The 21,830-nt window shown below is 43.5% G+C and overlaps 1 protein-coding gene across 5 annotated transcripts in view; it reads left to right on the top strand.

Moving 5' to 3' along the window:
* The first annotated feature begins 2,109 nt into the window (after window positions 1–2,109).
* The window catches only part of SPATS2L (spermatogenesis associated serine rich 2 like), a 167,702-nt gene continuing 147,981 nt past the window's right edge, over window positions 2,110–21,830 (top strand). For 2 of the 5 annotated variants that reach the window (XM_012802228.2, XM_003785045.3), the window contains exon 1: window positions 2,110–2,383. The gene's annotated coding sequence lies outside the window, so the exon portion shown is untranslated. Of the gene's footprint in view, window positions 2,701–21,830 lie in introns of all 5 variants that reach the window. The other 3 variants (XM_012802229.1, XM_012802226.1, XM_012802227.2) reach the window with 2 other exon arrangements.

Here is a 21,830-nt window from a genome sequence, read left to right as displayed (position 1 = left end):
GAAAACAGAAAAATGAGACTGATGGACCGTAATCACAGAGAATCGTTTTGAACATCAGAGTCAAACTAGCATTAGCTAGATAAGCTCTGCATCACATTTTCAATGTAACTTTTCAAACAAACTTTCAATACCTGGTGAAAACACTATTATATGTCTTTTTGTCTTCTATTTCTTTGGATTTTTGTATCTCCATGTGTTAATAAGAATGTAATTCAGATGTTTTTAAATCATTTATGCTTCACTCATCAAAATGCATTGTTAAGTTATTTGACGGGCATGAAGCTTTTCCGTGTGTTCCAATAAGCATTTTAAATCCTTTCTGCCAGAAACAGAAGTTCCTGGGGAAAAAATTAATTTGAACAGCAAAGGTTCAATTTTGACTTGAAACCCACTGTCTAAAAAACTGTTGAAAGTCTGATTTCTTTTGCCAAGCCCCTCTGCTAACTTTTGAAAGACATAATTGCTTTCTTCAGAATTACTTTATACTATCCTGGGGGAGACCTCCATGCCCTGCAGAGGATTAGTTTTAGTCTAGCTTGTGGTACAGTAGCTGCTGATACACTCTTACTCTCCATTTGTTGGGGGTTTTGTTTGTTTGGTTTTTTTTTTTATCAATTCACTGCTTTAACATCTTTGCTCTCAACACACATAGCAGTTATTTTTATAGTCACCACTTGCAGTACTTAGTGGGGAAACAGCCCTTAACTATAAAAGGCCATATATAGGCTTCTGAAAATCCTTCATATTCAGTCCTTGAAAGCATTTTTCTATCAAGCCTTCACTAAGCAAGTTGGATCTGGAGTCCCAGGAAGATAATGAAGTGGTAGGAGAAAGAAATGAAGGCTGAATTCAATGTCACTTCCAAAGCTCTTCCCAGGAAAGAATTACATTACTGACTCTGGAGTTCTAATTATGGAGGAAACTTCCCCCAAACTTAATTATTTTGCCAGAGAGCATAAAATTCCAAGCTAAATTGCTACGGATTAGCTATTACAGCTGACCTTCTTGAGCAATGGGGTGATGCTTGCCTTTTATATGTAGAATGGCTTTTAGAAGCAAGCTTTCCTATCTGGAGCACAGGTAGGGCCAGACCAACTAGGTTCAAATCTTTCCTCCATCAGTTACTAGCTAAAAACCTCAGCAAGTTATTTAACCCCTCTGTGCCTAAGTTGCTGTCTATGAAAAAATAAAACAGGACAACCTAATGGAGTTGTCGGAAGGATTAAATGGCACTTAGCACTAGTGAGTGTTTGTTAAATAAATTCTATGATCCACACACCAATCCAGGGTGACTATAAGGTAGTTAAAACAACCACAAGTCATGTAAGAAAATGAGTTTTCTTTATTTTAACTCCTGTCTTCCTAACTACAGCTGTGCTTTGTCAGCAGCGACAGTTATGTTAGCAGATTTGAATTTCACCAGAAAGATGTTTGTATTTTATTTCAAATTATGAATTCCTGAAGATCGGGATGGTGTACGATTCTGCGGTACACTCGCGGGGGCCCATTAGAGTCTGGAGATTGAGAAGCATAAACGGCTCTGGTATGATATTTGTAAGGGCCTTTGACATCTAAGGAGCTGCTGAAAAACAGTTACTGGTATTGAGAAAAAGGGAAGCTAAGAAGTCACCCTTCAAAAAAAAAAAAAAATTGGAGAGCTGCCTGCATTTCACTCTGCTGCCTCTGGAAGAGGGGTGTTATCTAAAGTGCTTCCATCATGAATAATGATTGAGAAACTGCCTTTACTCTCGGGCTACTGTACTCCCAGGCAGCAACCACCTATCTGTAACTTGGTTACCGCACACACGTTTAGAGCCAGTGTGGAGCCCGGCCGCCCAGGGAGGGGGCCCAGCGCCCCAGGGTAGCCGGGTTTCCAGGCTCAGTCCGAGCCCCGGCGCCTCTTCGGAGCCTGATTTTTCAGGTCACTTCCGAATAGGCTCCCTTTGTTTACATTTTGAGCTTGGCTCTGCTCCAGAAAGCATTACTACAGTCTAAAAAAGAGAAGCATCTTGCATTTGCAGACAGTGCCGGGGGGAGCAAAGTTCATTTCCCTGGGCAGAAGAGGACAATTCTCTTGTAACACGTGCGGGTGATGACAAAATCTTTCAGTAACAGGAGGACTTTCAGTGAAGTAGAGGTTTGAGGGAAAGGCGAGAAGGTTGGTGTGGGGCAAGCAAGCAAAGTGCGGAAGCTGTACGGGGATTCTTCTAGAAAGTGGGGTGGGAAAGGAGCTGGGGTGGGAAAGAAGCTAGGGAGGGCGTGCGGAGGGAAGGGATCTGTGTCAGAACGTGCGTGTGAGCGGATACAAAACCCGAGAGAGGCGTGAGCAGCGCCGTGTGTGCGAGCGGGAGCGAGGGGCGCCGGCTCGGGGTGTGTGCGCCTGGTGAGTGACACCGAGGGGCGGGCTGGCCGGCGGGCCGGCGGGCGGGGGCAGCGGCGAGGGGCGGGAGTGTCCCTGCGTGGAGCGGCCGAGCCGGAGTTGTGTCAGTGAAGGAATCCAGTCCGGGGGCCGAGCCGGCTGCGCTCTCCGCCGCGAGCGCCGGCAGCGCGGGGCGAGCTCCGGACGGCGCGCGGCCCAGGCAGCGGCTCCCGCTCGGCCGGCCCTCCGCGCTGCAGGGGCCGCCACCGCCGCGCCACCTCCCCAGGGACCGCGCCCCCGGGCCCCTGCCTGGGACGGAGCGGCGGGCGCTCGGCACAGAGGTAAGTCTGGGACCCCCGCCGCCGCCTGCCGGGACCCGCTCTGCGCCAGCCGGTCCGGCCCCGGGGCGCGGGGCGCGGGCGGACGCGGCGGGCCTACGCGGCCGGGACGGAGACTCCGGCCGGGCGGCTCGTTCCGCAGCCCGGCGCCCAGCCCCCGCCGCCTCCCGGGGCGCTGGGTGTGGCCCGCGCTCGGCGCCGACGCGGACTGGCGGCGCGGACCGGACGCGGAGGTCGCCGTCTTTTCTTTCGCGGGCGGGTCGGGCGAGCGGCAAGAGGCGGTGGCTCGGGCTCACATTTGCGCGCCCGGGGGCGGGCGTGTGGCCGCCGCGCTCCGACGTAGGCCAGCCGGCCGCGGATCCGAATCGCCTGCAGCCGTGGTCCCTCTCCTGCCCTCCTCCCGCGCGGGCGCCCCATCCAGTACCAAACCCAGCGAGCTCCGCCGCCGCCCGCCGCCTTCTGGCTCTGAGCTGCGGTGCTGCCCGCCCGAGTCGGCCGGGACCATCCCGCCCCCAGCTCCTGGTGGGGAGCGGGAGCCCAGAAACCCACGCCCCTCGGCGCCCGGGGCCCGCGCGTCGCATACACGCTGCGATGGCAGGGGCAGGTGACAGGAGTAGACGCCGAGCGCCCCGGCCGCGCGAGGAAGGGGTCGTGCCGCCGCATCTGGTCGGGTACACCGCGGACTCGGCAGGAGGCGGACGGGAGCCGAAGACTGGGCTATCTCGGAGGCGCCGAGAGGGCTCTTCCCGCTCTCCCGACTGGCTTGACTTTGGCGGGTCTCCGAAGGTTGCCCTGCTCGATCGCACTCTGCTCCGCGGCTCACGCCTTCTGCAGACGCAGGGGGTGCCGGGCCGAGACTTTCCCTAGGCATGGGCAGGAAAGAAACCTCCCATCTTTGCGAGTGGAGGTTTCCAGTTATCCGGGTGGGGGTAGGGTGAGGAGCTCGATGTATGTGTTTGTGAACTTGAAAAGCTTTTCAGTTTTCAGCGATCCTGGTTTTAGCGCCTATCAAGGATTCGGAGACCTGACAGTTTCATTAAAGATTCTTTATGTACAGCATTTTTCTTTGCGTTTACTACATGGTTTGTAGCTTGAGAACTGATGAAAGCCATTGAGCTTCAAACATAGCTTCTTTCCTTACATAAAATGTTACGTGTAGTATTTTCACCTGCTTATTTAAAAAAAAAAATTAGGACATTTAAGTATTTACCGCCGCCCCCCCCAACTTTATGAAAAAACAACTCAGAAATTTTAGAACCAGTACAGAGAAAGTGGGTCTATGCTAGTATTTGAAAGAGTAGGGTCGTGTGACCTTTACAACATTGTTTTAGTTTGTCTTATAGAAACAATTCACTGCCACTGTGATTGAGTCTGTTTTGCAGAGATTAAGCAGATGTGTAATATGGCAGGGGAAAGAAAGGACAGGAAGTGAAAATCGCTTCATTCTGGGGGGAAGGCGGGGCAGGAGGGGGACCATTCAAGTAACACAACCAATTCTTTTGAAAGATACTCTAAAAACAAAGTACAAAGTTGCCTTCTGGATAAAGTATTTTATAGGCCTTATGAAATTGTGTTACTTAAGCAGAAAGCAACGTGTTGTTAGATGGGAGCAATTTTATCTAGTAACTATGTTTAAAAATATCTGTGTTTGATAATATTTGCTGGAATTTAAATGGGGAAAAATCAACTTTGGGAATGATCTATTTGGACAAGACAAATACTGCAGTCTCTAATTAGAGTTTTGGAATACACTCAAGCTGTGTTAAAACCTATTTTGTGGAGGAGCGGAACAGAAAACATGTCAAATTCTGTATGTGTGGCTTTAAATCCGCACACACAGACACACTCCCACAAGCTAGAGACCAGCCTCAAAAGATAATTTGCATAAAAATACAATCACTTGAATGCAGAGAGTATTTGAGAGGTTAGTAAAAACTGAACATCAGGGAAAGGAGTGTATTAATTGGCAATTTTCTTTCTTTAATCCTTGAAAATATTAAACAATTTCCTAAGAAGCAACTTAGTTTAATGTGCACATTTAGACAGGCAAAATGAGCAAGACTCCTTTTGTATTCATTTTGTTTTAGGGAGTCTTCAGTTGATAGTTTCTCTGCTTGCACTGATTTTCAAGAGGCCATTGTGAAGAGAGGTTATTACAGCTTGTGAAGCTGCTCTGCCATGCCAGTAACGATCGGGGAAAGAAAATACTTTGGCCGCACCATTGCAGTCTTTGAAGCACTGCCAGTCTGCAGCATCTTCCGGACCAGATCACCTTTGCCATGTAAATGATAGTGCTTTCCATGAGAAGTTAAGCTTTAGAAATATCTCGCCTTTGCTCCTAATTCTTATCAGTTCCTCAGTCTGCAGTCAGAAAATTGTGCTATCATTCACCGATGCATGTATGTTGAAGGTGCATAGGTAGGCTTACTCCGTTACTGTTACACAGTTTCAGTCTGTATCTTAGGAGGTGAGCCCGGATAAGAACTTCTGGTTACAGTTTTGACAGGATGAAAGCGGTAGAGGCTGTTCATGGTGAGATGCTGGTTGCTACCGCCTGCCTTGCCATGTGGCAAGAGCAGAGTGTGTTTCGTGTGCATTGGACAGGTCCTGCTCAGACTCTGCTCCACAGTGCTTCCTTCTTAATCCTCTTTTGTAGCATTTATATTCGTAATTGCCTCTGATATTTAGACCATATATTTGCTAAAATTTCTGTACAAAGAACAGCAGATTTTACAAGTGTGACACAGGACATGAGGGTAGATATAGCATGTAGACAGCTACAAGTGATTGGGCCTATTTCTTAGTCTCTGAATGGTTGTACATAATTCAATTAATCAATTCATTCCAGCACTGTTCTACCTTAGAGTATAATTACACAATTAAAATACGATTTTCATGATACAAACAGTTAAAAATCCAGTAAACATAATTATAGAAGAGAAACAAACCTTTCTTTTTTCTTTCTTTCTTTTTTTTTTTTTTTGAAGTAGTCTGCTATGAAGGTGTTACTTCCTTGACACATCAAAATGGCTAATTTGGAATTGTGATGCTTGTTATGTAAATAGACCATATGTTGAATTTCTACAGAAGTTTATTCGTTCACTGTTGTGGTAATGGATAGGATCCCCTAAGTACCATAGTTGAGAAAAATAGTCTGTAAAGATATATTTCCCTCTCCTATTTTTATTCTTTTTATTATTTGTGTTTAGTAGCCAGTATTTTTATTTTCTAATAAAAAATTCTTAAATGTGATGTTATCTGTCCTTACATCATACAGATCTTTATCTCTAGTACTGATCAAATCCCATTCTCATTTATCCACTTGCTTAATTAGTGGACTGTTCATGATAGACACCCCGCTGTCAGTCTGCCTGATAACTAACCTTTCATATTCTTTGCGGAACTTATTCCTTTTAGGATGAAAAGACTTCTCCTTCTCTTGATACTTTTAGCATTCTCTTCATCACTGATACTGGATCTAGAAGCCAACCATCCCTGACTCTTCCTCTCTAATTGCCACTATGAAACTGGCCATCCAGTCCTGTTAACTCTTCCTTTGTTAAGCTTGAGCTAGCCCCCCTCTTTCCTTTTAATTCTTCACTCTCCCTTTTAGATCCTAGGCCCTCGGCCATCACTGTTTTCTAAGATGAGTACGATCTGCATCTTGGCCTCTCTGTAATTGAGTTTCCCCATTCTGCACACTTCTGCCACATCAGCCTTCCTTAGATCCCTTCTCCAAGGATTGTCTCACAGAAACACTGCTTGAACTCTGGTTTCTCTGATTCTAAAGCTAGTGCAAATACTTTGCAAATACTTTCTGTGGCCTCCCACGTCGTCCAGCCTCTCTACCTGGTTTTAATGTAACTCACAGTCTTGTCCCAGATTAACTCACCAACTTTATTTTCTGCTTCTTTCCAACGTGAATCTTCTGTTCCTACTAGTTGGATCTCACTGTGCTTCTAGAATGACCTGCTCATTTCCACTTGTATCCTTTGGTTCATGCTCTGTCTTTTAGAATGCCTTTTCCTGTTTTCTCTGACCTAACCACATTCTTCAAGTTCAGGTCTGCCCGCCCTGATCATGTTACTCTCACTGGTTTCTTCTGCCCTTTGTCTTCATCTTTCCTTTAGACCATGAGATCCTCTTTCACACTGTGTATGCTTCATTCTTGTTTTCTCAACTAGGTTGTGAGTTCCTTGAGGGCACTGGTGTACCTGGTGTGCTTTATATTCTGTCTTTGAACACTTAATGGGCCATTGGTCATAGCAAGCACTGATAAATATCACCTGTGCAATGAGTATAAGGGTGAATGTTTTGTCTTCTTAATGATGGGCTTCAACATTGACTCTCTGGAGTACACACCATTGGATCCCCAGGGTCTAACTCACAGCCTGACACCTAGTCATGACCTCAATAAACATTTGTTAGCATAGAAATTAATGTTGACATTGGATAAAAGGGACAAGCATTTGAAGGAGGCATCTGTCAAGGAGATTTTTTCCCATTTTTCTTCAGTGGTTCTAATCAGCTTCTCCATTCATCAGCTGTGAGAATTCTGAGGACTCGGCATTTCCCAGAGTTGAGATAATGATGGAGTCTGGCAGTTGTGAGTTGGAATTAAGAAGCCTGTAGTTATTTTAAGGTGGAGTGATGGGTCCCAGTAGTGAGCAAAAATAAAAGCATTCAGGCTTTATGCCAGTATTTCATACGTAAAACAATTAGGCTAAAGTTATCAGTTATAGAAAAGTTCAGCTAATCAGCCCTAAAATTTTAGACTGCATTGCAGCGCTGGTCAACCTTTTCATTTACAAGCATCCTTGTAAATTAAAAAGAAATAATCTGTAGAATCTACCTGAGGGTGAAAGGTGATGCAGGGAAGAGTCTGTCATGTTGTATTCCAGACAGAATTTCATTGTTTAGTAAGATTAACTTTGTACAAGGCACCATTTCTGCTGGGAAATGTAGTCTAGTAGGAGAAATAACAAATGAAAAGCCAAGGTCTACAAGATCTTCCAGAAGAAATTTTCCTCCTATTGGGAGAGGGGGGTGGGTCCTAGAGTGACAGTTGTTTGAGCTGATTTTGAAAGGATTTGGAGCTTGGGACCTGTGGCTCAAGTGACTAAGGTGCCAGCCACATACACCTGAGCTGCCGGATTCGAATCCAGCCTGGGCCCACCAAATAACAATGACGGCTGCAACCAAAAAATAGCCAGGCGTTGTAGTGGACGCCTGCGGTACCAGCTACTTGGGAGGCAGAGGCAGGAGAATCGCTTGAGCCCAGGAGTTGGAGGTTGCTGTGAGCTGTGATGGATGCCACAGCATTCTACCCAGGATGACAGCTTGAGGCTCTTTCTCATTAAAATAAATAAAATGAAAGGATTTGGTAAGATCTCAATAGCTATTACTAGGATTATAAGGATGTGGGGGTGACAGGTGAATTCCAGGGTTTTTTGGCTCTCGCGTCAATACTGTTACACTACCACTGCTCCCCAAGCTCGGACTGTCCTGGGTACTGGTGATCTGTAGTGTTCGATAATGGATATACAGATACCTGCAATAATTATGTGTGGTGCCAAGTGCTGAACTGACTATGAAATAAAGCACAAAATAAATCTTGGAAGCAATATAACCAGTGCGTTCCTGGGTAGCATCCAGCCCACTTAGAATGCTCCAAAAGGCCTCTTGCAATATGAAAGTGCCACTGAAGGTTGACACTTTCATAGTAATGTAAATAATGAGAGGTCTTTCCCAGCTGTGTTCCCAAGCAGCCAGCCATCTGTGGGATATGCTGCCCAGTGCACCTAGCAGAGCTGAATAAAGGAGTAAACACACCGTTAACGTGAACTCTCGTCCTGGTTCTCTGGTCCTTTTCCCGTGGGCTACACAGCTAGGACCAGTGGTTGTAAGTTTCAGGAAGATCGATTTGGGGTTAACATAAGGAAAGTTGCCCTCCTATTTCAGGAGGCTGAACATGTCTGAGCAGAGCCCATACCAGGCCATATCTTATTTAATTATATGCATTTTTTCCTTTCATCCTCAAAACAGTGCTGTGACATATATACTCTTTTTACTCCCCCCCCTCCATTTTACTGAGGAGCAAAATTGAAATCCAGAAAGGTTGAATAACTTGTAATTTATAGAACAGGTTTCAAGCCCAGCGTTTGAGAGCAGACACTGTGTATACACGGTGGTGAGGAAAAGATGCAAACATGGGGTGGCCGTTGGATTTTAAAGTCCCTTTCTAACGCTGAGGTTGATTCTTTAATTCTCCGTAGGGATCACGATGCCAATTACTGCAAAACGCTAATTTATTGTTAGCAGCACCCAGTTCCTAAAGATTCAGAACCAAGTGAACCATCACCATCATCATCGTCATCATCATGGTTGTCACTTACTGATCATCCCATTTAAGCCTCACCGAGATAGGGTGGGGATTATGTACCCTGACTCTGAAGCTCAGTGAAGTCCTGTAACTTGCTCCAATCTGTAGAACTGATAAGCGGCAAGTGAACCTGTTTGCTGTCTGACCCTGAAGCTCCCACATTCTCCCACAGCACCCTGTGAAGTAAGGCACAGTGACACTGAAAATACTCACCTATCAGTTCTGCACAGACACTGACCAGCCAGAGGAGCCACTGGCTACAAACAATGCTGTTTTCTGTCCGGATGATGAGTATCCCCTGAGGTGGTGTTGAGGGAGGTTTGGTAATGTACCAAGACCACAGACCTGGAGCTCCAGTGCCTTCTTCTGGGTTCAGCTGATTTTATCAATGATATGTAGTACTATTACAGAAAAAGCCTGCACGTGTAATTATACTGCATTTGTGTTTCTAACTGAGGGCAAACAGTTTTGCCGTGGCCATGTTCCGTCTTCTCCGTAAGTGTCAGGCTCCTCGCTCTTCTTTCCCTTCTTTCTCCCCTTCCCTCCTTTCGGTCTGAGCTTAATCCTCCCTGATGCCATCCACTCTTGCTTCCTCAAGGACCTTGTTCCATTATCTCTTCTTCAGAGTCTCAACCATCCTTTTCTTCCAGCACATGAGCATACCTAAGTCTTTCTCATCCTTTACGAAAACAGAGAACAAGACAGACGAAGTCCCCATGGTCCCCTCTCCTGGTTTGGTTATGTTCTGCCTCATCCCTGGTCTCAGCAGGCAGCTCCTGAAGCGCGGGTCCTCACGCATGCCCGGCACCTCCTCCTCCTCTTCACCTCTGAGCCCCTGCAGTCCTGGCCTCTCGTCCTGGCTGCCTCTGTTCTCAAGCCACCAGTTCTATTGTCCAAGATTCTCCTTTCTCTCCTGACCTTTGTATGACATCTGCTCTGCTTCCTGAAGTGTTGCCCACCTGTTTCTGAGTCATCCCTCTCTCCCAGTTGTTTTTTTCCCTGTTGCCCAACTGCACCATTTTGGCCTTCTGTTCAGGGTCCTCTCCTTCCAGACCTCAGCACTGCCTTCAGTTCGGCCTTCAGCCCCCTGCTCCCTCTTCACATTTGCCCTGGAGTAGCTTGTTTGTCCGCTGTTTTCTGCTGCCACTTAAATGCCATTGATTCCATCAGAAATTTGCGTCTCCAACCCTGAACTCTTATCTGATGTCTGCCCCTGAAGCTCCACCCCCCAGTTCTCCAGGTACCTTAGACTCAACAAGCTTAAAACCTCACTTCCCCAGCTCTAATTCCACCTATTCTTTCTGTGTTCTCTATCTCAATGCCTGAAACTTGTTTACCAAACTAAAAATCTGGAAGTTTTTCTAGACTTCTCCCTTTTTTTCAAACCCTACATTTTATTGGCCACCAAGCCCTATAGAGACTATTTTCAAACTCTCTTGAATATGCTCTTTCCTCTCTATACCATTACTATCGTGACTGCCATGGCTCAGGCCCTCCTCCTTCTCCGATGATGGTCGCAGTGGCCTTGCTCCTGGGGTCTCTGCCTTCTGCCTGGCCTGCCTCCAAATCCATGCTGCACACGGCTGCCATTCTAAAAGGCAAATCTGGTCCTGACTCCACTGCTTAAGGTCCTTCAGCAGAGTTTCTGCATCTTTAGGTTAAAATCTAAGCTCCCTGTGGCCTGGGAGTGTAGCAAAGTGTCCTCTAAGATCCTGGTCCCCACTGTCCCCACTGGCTCATATCATCCCCACTAAAGGAAGTGAGTTGTTTAAGAAAGGAATGACGGGGGGATGGGAACAAAGAAGAGATTGCACGACTGTGCTGTCTAGTACTGTAGCCATTAGCGACGTGGGGCTAATGAGCTAGTCCAAGTTGAGATGTGCTGTAAGTGTAAAATACACCACGGTTTTGAAGACTTTATCTGAAAAGAAAGATGGGAAACAGCTCATGTGAAAAGCTTTAATATTAATTACATGTTAAAGCAGCAGTATTTTGGATAATTATATGTTAAAACAGCAGTATTTTGGATATTGTGGGTTAAAAACAATATATTATTAAAGTTGTTTTTGCATATTTCTTTGGTTTGAATGCACAGCTCATGTTGTAGTTCTATTGGACAGTGTCGTGGTAGAACATCTCCTCATTACCAGGAGCTGAGTCCTGCGGGAGCTGAGCCCATGAGCTTTCCAAATGACTGAGCCAGCCCAATTGGTACAGAGAAGTGGTAGGTGCTGTTTCTGCAATCCAAAGGTACTGAGTGTTTTAAGGAAGATTCAGAATCAGAGAGACAGATTCTGAGGAGTCATACATGTGATGTGATGGAGTGGAAAGTGCTATTAAAGAACACCGTCCCCCCAGGCCTACCCAGTCTCCATCAGGAGTGGGAAACGGGAATTCCTGTGGTGTGGGCAAGAGGATTTGAGATAGACAGGAAGAGCAAGCAAGGGAAGGGAAAGTGGAGTGACGGTCCCTGGACACCTCCTACTTGTGAGGCACCAGGTGAAACACTGAGAGCCAGGTCTCTGAGGTCCCTTTTCTTGCCACTGTGCCTTCCTACCAGGCTACGTCCCTACTCCCTACTCTCCAGCTCTAGGATTCTGACCAAGTTAATGAATCAGTGAGTCTTGAGTCTCAATCATGTGCTCATCATATAGTCATTGTACGTCAGGCAAAATGAAGTGCTCAACAAGTAAGTGCTCTACAGAAGTTAGCTGTGCCTTAAGGCAGTGAGGGCAGCTGTTGCTAACCAGGTGGCCCCAGAGGGCATAAGGGCTGCCAGAAAGGCCTGTAAGACAGTGTGTTATGCCCTGAGAGGACGCAGAGCTTTGTGTGTTCACAGTGGAGAACTGATCAGGTTGGAGCAGGAGGGAGAAACCCTCCTGGAGGAAGGGGTGGGAAGAAGCAGGACTCTGAAGAGAAAAGTCCGGTGAAGTGGCTAGACAGTGTGACTGTGCGTTTCCCTGGCGGTGGCCTGCGCACTGTGTTTACTCTGTTGAACTCTTCTGAGGGGAACTTCCTTTCTTGGTTTCAGTCTGGGCAGCTGATGTGTCTTTGGTTTGCATAGGAGGTATTTGTATAAGATTTTGTTTAGAGGAGAGGTTCATATGCTAAAAATAAAAGTTTGAAAGTCACACATCTGGGGAAAATGGCTTGAGAAGAGAGGTGGCCACCCTGGTGTGGTCACTTTCATCTGACCCAGTGACTCACCATTGGATTGACCACACAGTTTACCCAGGTAGCCCTAACCCAGCCTCACTCTTGGGTAACCAAGTTTTCACTTTTACACAGGGCTCCTATATTCCCAAGTCCCAGCTTGGAGTTTTTGTGTAGAAATCCTGTATGTTTCTCCAAGACTTCTTGGGATGGTCATGTCCTGAGCTATGGGGCTCTTCAATACTGACACCTGCCAGCAAGGGTCAGGAAACTTGTGGAATTGAATAACTGGCCTAGATACTGGCTATTCCTTGGTCCAGACCCCTGACACCAAACATGGCTCATTAATTGGCTGCCCTACTGATCTCTGGGTCCCATTGGCACCACATGTACAACTTGGAAGGAGAAGGGGAAGGCAAGGATAGGGCTGATTTCCTTAAACTGTGATATGTCTGTGTGTTTGTCTCTAGTGGGAAGGTTGGCCTTATGTGCGGCTGAGAAAAGTGGCTGCCTTTGTGGTAGGCTTTCAAAATCCATACTACTGCCAAGGGCACTTTCTCTTTCTTGCTCTCTAATATGGGAGAGCATACATCATGCAAATTCTCTTCTCTTTCCTACGTCCAGGATGGATTAGAAGGAAAAGAAGACAAGCTTAGGCACCTGAAAGACCGGACCTTGACTCATCATCAGTTGCTGTATATATGAATTTCATCTTCCTGAACCTCAGTTTTCTTACGTATGAAGTGACATTAATGATACCACTGTTTTATTATGATTTTGTTATGAGTAAATAAGATAAAAGATAAAGTGCCCAGCACCGGGGACTGAAATGCAAATGCTATGCAAGTGGTAAGCTGAATTTATTAGACCTATACGTCTCAAGTTGAATTTGAATAATTTTATAGACCCTTCCCTGAGCCTAAAAAGGAAGAAGGTATGAAATCTGGGTCAAGGGGCCCAGAGTTTACCCAACCAGGGGTGAAAAAAAGACCAGAAAGATGTTGCCTTCACATTTTGCGTAAGTCCTGTCCTGCCTAATGATTTGCATTTGTGAAAAACACTCATTTGAGATTATGGGTACAGCATGAAGCCATGGAAAAAAGGCGTGTTTACATCCTCTGCCGGAAGAGTGTAACAATTAACAAAGCAGGGTTTTGAATCTCTGAATAGTCAGGTGTACTGCCATCAAAATAAACTTTTATTTCTATTCTTTGCTGATAAATGGCAAATAAAGAAAGCCAGTAAAATACCCTGAGAAGGAAGATTCATATACAAATTAGACACCGGGGACAGATTTTTCACACTAATTTTGTTGGAGCCATTCTTTCCCTTAACTGTGGGTGTTTGGGAAGTTCTTTTGTTATAGCATTTGCTGTTTACAAGAAGAGGGAAAAGGCTTTAGTGTACTAAAGGAAGACTGATTTTGATTGGAGGCAATGTTATTCTCAGTGTGGGCTGACTTTCATGGATCATAATGACACCTTATACAGAGCTGAGGAAACCCATTCTTTTGAAGTGCTGTAAACAGCAGTGAAACAGTCTGATCCTACGCACTGCACTTCTGATCCACAAGTGTTTATTGCAGGAATGTGGGCAGTCCGATCATTTTTAAAGGGGGAAATGGAAGCTATGGTGCTGGCTACTGCGACTGCAGATGTCCTGATCTGGCAGGTCTTTGTCTTTTCCTACTTATTTCCCCTGTGAAATCTGAATAGTGGATTCAGTGTTTCCAGTGATCTCCTTGGCCCTTGAAGCAACTGGTCACCCCACTCTAATACCATAGCCTCCATTTAGTGTCATGTCAAAATCATGAACATCGAGGAGGAAATGTAAATTGACTGCCTCAAAAATTAAAAATAAGGGCATTGGAAATGTCACTTAGTGCTGGTTTGTGGCACTGAACATACAAACTCACTTATTGTTCTGGTCGTCCCTGAGCAAGAATTGTCTCAGCTGTTGTGGATGAGATCAACTAAGGTTTCCATGGCAACAGTAATTTATAATTTCCAAACTTTTGTAGAATTTCTGGATTGCATTTAAATTTACAGGTTTTTTCTCGTTTATTAAGGTCAGGCTTATTTAGGTATTGCTTACATAAATGTGCTGGTGGTATCTTCATGAGAGTTACAAAGAAGAAGTTGGAAGCGTAGGATGTGGATGTTGGAAAGGGATCATGGATGCTGTGACCTGAGGTCCAAGCAAATGCCGGCGTCCCTTCCACATTATCCTCATTGCCATTTGAACCTATTCAGCGATGGGGAGTTTATGATTTTCTGATGCCATGTAACACCACTGACAGCATTCTGCTATCCTCCTAGATCTTAAGCCCCTTTATCGTTGGACTTCGTCTGACTTGTATTTGGACCAGGTCTCATTACCAAGCACAGGTGAGCAAAAATACAGAGGGTGCAAAAAAAAATGTATATCTATTTTAAGAAAGGAACATCTGTACTAAAGTTATAATACTCAGGCTGGGCACAGTGGCTCACACCTGTAATCCTCATACTTTGGGAGGCCAAGGCAGGTGGATTGCCTGAGCTCAGGAGTTTGAGACCAACTGAGCAAGAGCGAGACCCCATCTCTAAAGTTAGCCAGTCATCGAGGTCGTTGCCTATAGTCCCAGCTGCTTGGGAGGCTGAATCAAGAGGATCTCTTGAGCCCAAGAGTTTGAGGTTACTATGAGCTATGATACCACAGCACTCTACCAAGGGCAACAAAGAGACTCTGTCTTAATAAAACATAAAATTAAAATAATAATACTTAAGTCACATTTGGCTTCTGCAGTTACAGGAGATATAAGATATAATATGCAAGGTAACAAATGTTATTGGTATATATTTAGTGTTACAATTTTAATGGAGTTTTTTCCTTTCTTATAATGTGTATACATGTTTTAGGCACTCTGTATTTTTAGAGCTTCTTCCTCCTGGTGCAGCTTCCCTGCTAGTCTTCCATCCACCTTTTGGAATGCCAGGGAATAAACCTGCCCCTTCTGTGTGTAGCTCTTCAGATATAGCAACTGTATCTCCTCCTCACGGTTGTCTCCTTTCTGGGTTACATGATCCTAGTTCTCTTAACTGCTCTTCCTTAAGCTGTTAACACTCCTCTGGGTGCCCACCATTCTGCCCAGGCCATCTTAGAAATGGGGCATCTTGAACGCAGCACCATGCTGGGTACTCTGAGCAGTAGAAAACTCAGGGCTGCTGTTAACCCCCTTCATCAGGGCACCCTTGTTTTATTAAGCTAGTCAAATATCTTGTTGGCTTTCCTTGTAAATCAGGAGCAGCACATTGTCGGTTCCTATACCAAGTCAAATAAAACTTCTAGCTCTTTCGTTCTTAACAGTTGCTGCAAAGCCTCTGCAATCTCCCTTGCTCTCTACTTAGCAGGTTGGCGTGTGCCTATGTAGAGGACTTTCTGTTGATCCTTGTTAGATTTTCTCTCTTTGTCAAATGACTTTTCCTCTTTGTCAAGACAGTTTTGAATTCTAATTTTCTAATTCCATTTATTAGTGATTTAAAAATCACTTATTTATCAATGGAATGTTTGAAAGTGGTACTTTCTCTGTCATTGATAAAATGCTAAGACAGGCCAAAGGTAGAGCCCTGTGACTTTCCACAAGAGACTTTTTGACACCAGTATGTGAATTTCATTAGTTATTTTTTTTTACCTACTTTGATAATCTTTCTCCTGTAGTCTGGGACAGACTCGGTCAGGTGCATTAGTAATACACTCATTTGTGGCCCACTTACTTCCATCCATTGAGCCCCTATTGTGAAGAACGAGTCATTTTGAGTAACATTTAGATGGCGTTCATTTTTCTTTGGATGAAACATTTGCTGAATATCATATCTAAATAAATAAACTTATTTTTAATTTCTCTTAAAAGAAAAAAAAAACAATCTAGCAGAATAAAATCCTACCTCACCTATGATTTGAACTCGTATGCACTTGTTTGGTTCAGGCAAATAGCTGTTCAATACATCGTTTGCTTCTCTTTGTGGAATCACTGCTCTTAAAACAAATTGGTAGAGTGACAGGAAATTACTCCTTACATGTCACTCCGACACGTCGTTATATTCATGCCTCCTGGGATAGACACTCGTCAGGCTGAGGCATGTCCAAACAGGATGCTGGTGCCTATGTAAATGGCTCCATGACAGTATCACTAATGCCACCATGACAGAGAAGGCCCTGATGGCATTATGTCACTAATGGATGTGTTTCTCTAAGCAGAAAATTCTGTATCATTTGAAAAGAGGGGTTTTTTTTTCTCTCTCCCACAAATTCTGTGACTTTTGATATTCATGTCAAATATCTGTCACATCACACATACGGTGCTTTCTGCGCTATATTTTATCTTCATGTACAAAATAGTTTTTTTAACAGGTCTTTTGCCATGGGCCAGATAGAAAAAAATAACTTAAAAGAATAACAGCCCTGACAAAGCCAACCCTATAATAAGTCAAGGAATAAGCTATTGCTACACAAATATGAGTATTTGTGTAATAATTTATATTTTTCAAAGCATGCGTGCATTTTCTTTTTCGACAAAAACATTTTTTATGGTAATAACAATGCGTATTCGCTGTATTTAGAAAATACTGAAAATGGCTAAAGAGTGAATTAAAAGTCAGCTACAATGTCACTACTCGGAGGTGATTGCTATTAGCGTTTGATGTGTTTTCCTTCCAGGCATTTATTTTTGTGTGATTGAAAGTGCATGTGTATACGTGTATTGGTGTGTTTTAAACTAGGCTCATGGCAGACATGGGAAGTTTCTATTAAAGAAATCAGTATGACCTACTAGTTAAAAGTGCTTTAGAATCAAATAGTTTGAGATTCAAGTCCTGGCTATACTGCTTATGTAGTTACTGAAAGTTGCTTAAACTCCCCAAACCTCAATTTATACTTCCATAAAATATGGATAATAGTAGAATGTACCTCATAAGTTTATTGTAAGTAGTGATAAGATAATGCACGTAGATAGCATGATTCTTGGCCCATAGCATAAACCCAGTAAATGTGAGCCATTATTATTATATAAATTTTCACTTGTACTTTTTCCCCTTTTTTCTAGGGTAAAGCTTTCCTTGTTATGAGTTATTATTTGAAAAATATTTTGGGGGGTGGCACCTATGGCTCGAGGAGTAGGGCATTAGCCCTATAGACCAGAGGTGGAGGGTTCAAACCCGACCCTAGCCAAAAACTGCAAAAAAAAAAAATTTGGAATGACTGCATAAATTTCAATATATGAATATACCTAAATGTTGGCAATTATCTATGCCTAAACTATTTCCCATTCCTTGCTACCAGAAAGAACACCACAGCTCATATCCTTTACGTTATTTTTCATGCGTAGGTAACAGATTGAAGGTGAATTACTAGTGGAATTTTTGGAGAAGCAGAAAAAAACCTAACATTTTGTTATTGTCGACTGATGTGTCAGGTTATGTGCTAGGTTCTTTACAGCAAAATTCTCATTTCACTTTCACAGCCCCTTTGAGGTAAATTGGTTACCCCCATCTTTCAGATGCGATCGCTCTGAGGGGGAAACGTAGTTTGCTCAAGGTCATAGAGACAGTGGAGGTAGAGACGGTATTCCAAGCCAGCTGTCTGATTTCAAAGCTTAAGCTTTTTTCATTCTGGCTTGTAGTTCATGCCTATCTTTTGGAGGCTGGCAGAATGAATAGTTACCATTGTGCTTTCTATAAAATGTCACTTAGTGCCAGGTAAAAGAGAGCACTTGGCTGGAACATTTGGCTTGGTACAGAACCGCTTGCGTGTGTATGTTCTTATGTATTTTGGAATCAAGCCTCCTTAAAATAAGGTGTTAACTAAAGGAAATGAAGCATTGATATTATTTGATGAAAAGAAGCCTCAGGGAAGAAAATCCTTATTTAGTTAAAAATATAAAACTGTTTAAGTTGTATGGACTAGGGCAGAATTACTTATCTCCCTAGGAACCAGAGTATTTCACATACATCGGGTTAGGAATTAAGCAATAATAACACCGTAAGTAAATTGATGCTGTCAAAGGAATTGTGCATTTCATTACTTGTATATTAGGAGTTGAATGGAAAAAAAAATCTTTGGCCTCAGCTGTAAGATGATACATCAGCAAAGAGCTGTAATAATTGCTATAGGTGTAAGTGTAAGGGAGACATAAAGTACATCGGGATAAACCCCGAAAGAATTATTTGGTGCACTGACAGGTTGTCTTTAAAAAGTCAGCCATTTGGAACATTTCTCTTGGCAGCTCTGAAATCTGACTTACAGGGTGTAGTGTGGCAGCCAATTTTGTAGGGAAAATGCATAATTAATGTGAAGATCAAGGTACAGGTATTGCCAGTCAGTACGGAACACACAGTTTCTTAGAACAAAGGAACAATTGAAGTTGTCTTTTAATAGGGTAATCCTGGTTTGTCATTTTGTAGGTTTTGATGCTTAGGAAAGAATGGAAAAGAATAGTAGTAATATTTCATATCCAAAAGGTACTTTGTTGCAGAGTTTATAACCCATTATTGTCCAGTAAAGAAAGCTGTCTTTGGTTTTTAAATTCTGGAATTTTTGTAGTCCTTGAGAGTGCACATTTTTGTCTTAGAATTGTTTTAATGTTCCTTCAGTCCTTCTAGATCTTGTAAGGAAGAAATAGTGTCACTCGTGTCCCAGCATCCAAAATGGCTTTGGATCTTGAAAGAACATGACCACCAACTTGGCCAGTTGATAACTATTTCCCCCGCAGTGGAGTTTCAAGTTGTAAGGGTCCAACAAGTTAAATTTGAGCTCTCTACACAACTTGTGAGTAGTTAGAAACGTGAGCAGAGGATTAGATATGGGATCTACAGATTGGATTTAAGACATGGCTTTATGGTGTAGTAGTTGTCTAACCATGGGTAAACAGATGTGCTATCCCTGTGTCTCAGCTCCCTCCGCTCTCAAATGGAAACAGTGGCTATTACGCAGTCAACGGTCATTTGGAAGATCAAATGTATTGAGCAAGTCATTTGACTAACTCAAAAATTCTTTTGTGATTCGCTTCTAAGTTATTAATTAATGACCACAGGTCATTCCATTGTAAGAGGAGCCAATTTATCATTTAAAATATTTTCAAATGAAGAATGGGAATGTTTATAAAATATACCACTCCTGGAGCAAATCTTACCAGACCATCAGATAACTGTTTGCTTATATTTTATCCAGTAATAATGGACAGGCTTTTCTCTGCCCTGGAACCCCTGGTGCCCAGTTTAGAATCTCTGGAAGCCTAGATGCTAACTCCTAGGACATATTCCTCTGATGGGAGAAGGGGATGCCTGGGCTTCAATCGGTGGTTCCGTTTTACATCTTTTTAAGATAGAAACAAAACTAGTATATTTGACGCGTATTTTAGCTTTCAATTTTAAAAAAGCTCAAAGAAAAATACTGTAAGATAGAAAAAATATTCCAAGATTGCATTATAGAAAATTATAGGAAACTCTTTGGTCATTAAAGGAATCATGCTGCTGGATGGGAGAGGGAACGGGAATGAGAAGTTAAGAACTTTGAGGAGGTAGTGTTTGTGCTGGGGTGTCCAACCAGTGGCCTGTGGGCCTCGGGCTGCTTTTGTGAGGACTGTTGTGCTCATCTGTGGTGTATGATATTGAAAAGTATGCACGGACCCCTTTTTTGCTAATCAGCTTTCATTAGTGTTTGTTTTTGTGACATGTGGCCTAAGATAGCTCTTATTTTTCCAATGTGGAGGCAGAGAAAAAAAGAAGTTGGACACTCTTGATAGGCTTTTCTGACATCTCTCTTGGGTTTTCTCCCAGCCTTTGTCATGTAGTTGAGGTTTCAAAAACTGCTTCTAGGTCGGCCTGCAAGAGCCAGTCCCATCCTGGGGCTGCACTTACTCCCTTTCCCTGGGCTGCTACAGGCTAACCAACCTTCCCGGCTTTTATTGCCTCCCACACAGTCCCAGAGAGTGGCCCTTTCCTTCATTCTTCTAGGAGGATGGGATTTGCTTACTGGCCACCTTGTTTAGGCTGTGCTCTTGGACCTTGAAGGAGTTTCAGGCAACTAATGATCGGAAAATCTCACACTTGATCTTAGCCAAAACGCCGAGAAGCGATGATGATTGGAAAATCTCTGTGGAGTTCCCCAGGGGTGGGAGTGTGTGAGCTAAGTGCTGGACATTGTAGACAAGCCTCTGTGACCACTTAGCACAGTAGAGAGCCAGCTGGGGATCCCCTGGTCCCAAGATTCCCTGAGCATGCTGGGTAGTAAGGACTAACCCTGCTTGCTATTCTCATTTTGAGTCAATTTCTAAATTTTATATTCTGAATTTCCCTCCTTTGCTTTGTTACCAAAGCATTCACTTAGCTTGTTTCCTGAGTGTCTGCTCTGTACTAGGTACTATGAGAGGACCAAAGAGGAGTCAGATGTTGAAAAGAAAGAACATGCCTACCTTGGGTAAAAAGAGAGATGTATTTCCAAAGTTGAGAGAAGGGAGAGCTTAGGTATGCAATGATTTCTTTTCCTGCTATACTTTCTACAACAAACTGTACTACATAGAAATCTGTGCTAATATTCATTTGTGCAGCAAATTCCATTATAATGAATATCCCCATCATCCGTGATGTGGGCATCAGTAAAACACAGTTCCAATACAGCAGAAGACTTTGCACCATCCCGTGGAGTGAGCTGAAATGGGATTTGACCTATATATCAAGCTTTTCATGGTTTTGGTATTTTTCATTTCCACGTGTCAACAAATACCTGACTTGATATTAAAGCCAGTTAAATCAATATTTCTTGCTGTAGTCAAGGTACAGCAACACATATCCAAGGGCAACATATCCCCAACAGCCCTATTTTGTTGAGTACATCTATTTTATTATAAACCTAACTGATTGAACTACCTTCAGATGAACAGGATGAAAATATCAACATAGCTACCATTAAAAAAAAGGGAAAAGCCAGAGAATCTATAATCTTGTCCCTTACCCCTCATTTAAGCAATTCCATGATTTATTTTGCTTGCTTTAATCATGAGAAATGGCACCATGGAAGAGACCTTGACTGTGGGAGCTGTGGTTTCTTTCTCCATCTCCAAATAGATCTGCGTTAGTCCTTCTCCCAGCTCCTGCCCCACCCAGAGGATTTCTGAGCAAGTCCCAGTGAGTAAAGTAACAGGCACAGGTAAACCAAAGAATCTAATAAATGGTAAGGAGGATGGGGTAGAAGCCCATTCTACTTACCCTTTTTCTGGACTTTTACCTGTTCGAAGATTTCCGGAAATTATCTGTTAACAAACTCAGTATTTCTATAAACAAACAAACTGAAGGATCAGTTTATGAACACTGACAGATTTACTGTTAGTTATCAGAAAAGCCTAATCTGTTATCTCTGCGTTCTTTAAGTACAGGAGTGACTCCCATTCATCACCTCCCACTCTGTGCTGAGTTCTTAAAATATCTCTCACCTCTGCTAGGCAAAATAATGCTTCAATGTCCCTGTTATTACTCCCATTTTACAGAGCTACAGAATAACTTAAAAAGGGTGCTGAGGTAGAAAGGGTACAACTGGGATTTGTACCCATTTGTCTGATTCCAAAGCC

Source organism: Otolemur garnettii, unplaced genomic scaffold (assembly GCF_000181295.1).
Source record: "Otolemur garnettii isolate 467f Iridium unplaced genomic scaffold, OtoGar3 scaffold00013, whole genome shotgun sequence".
In the NCBI taxonomy this organism is placed as follows: domain Eukaryota; kingdom Metazoa; phylum Chordata; class Mammalia; order Primates; family Galagidae; genus Otolemur; species Otolemur garnettii.
The sequence above is the reverse complement of the archived record's forward strand: the minus strand, read 5'-3'. Positions and strand labels throughout refer to the sequence as shown.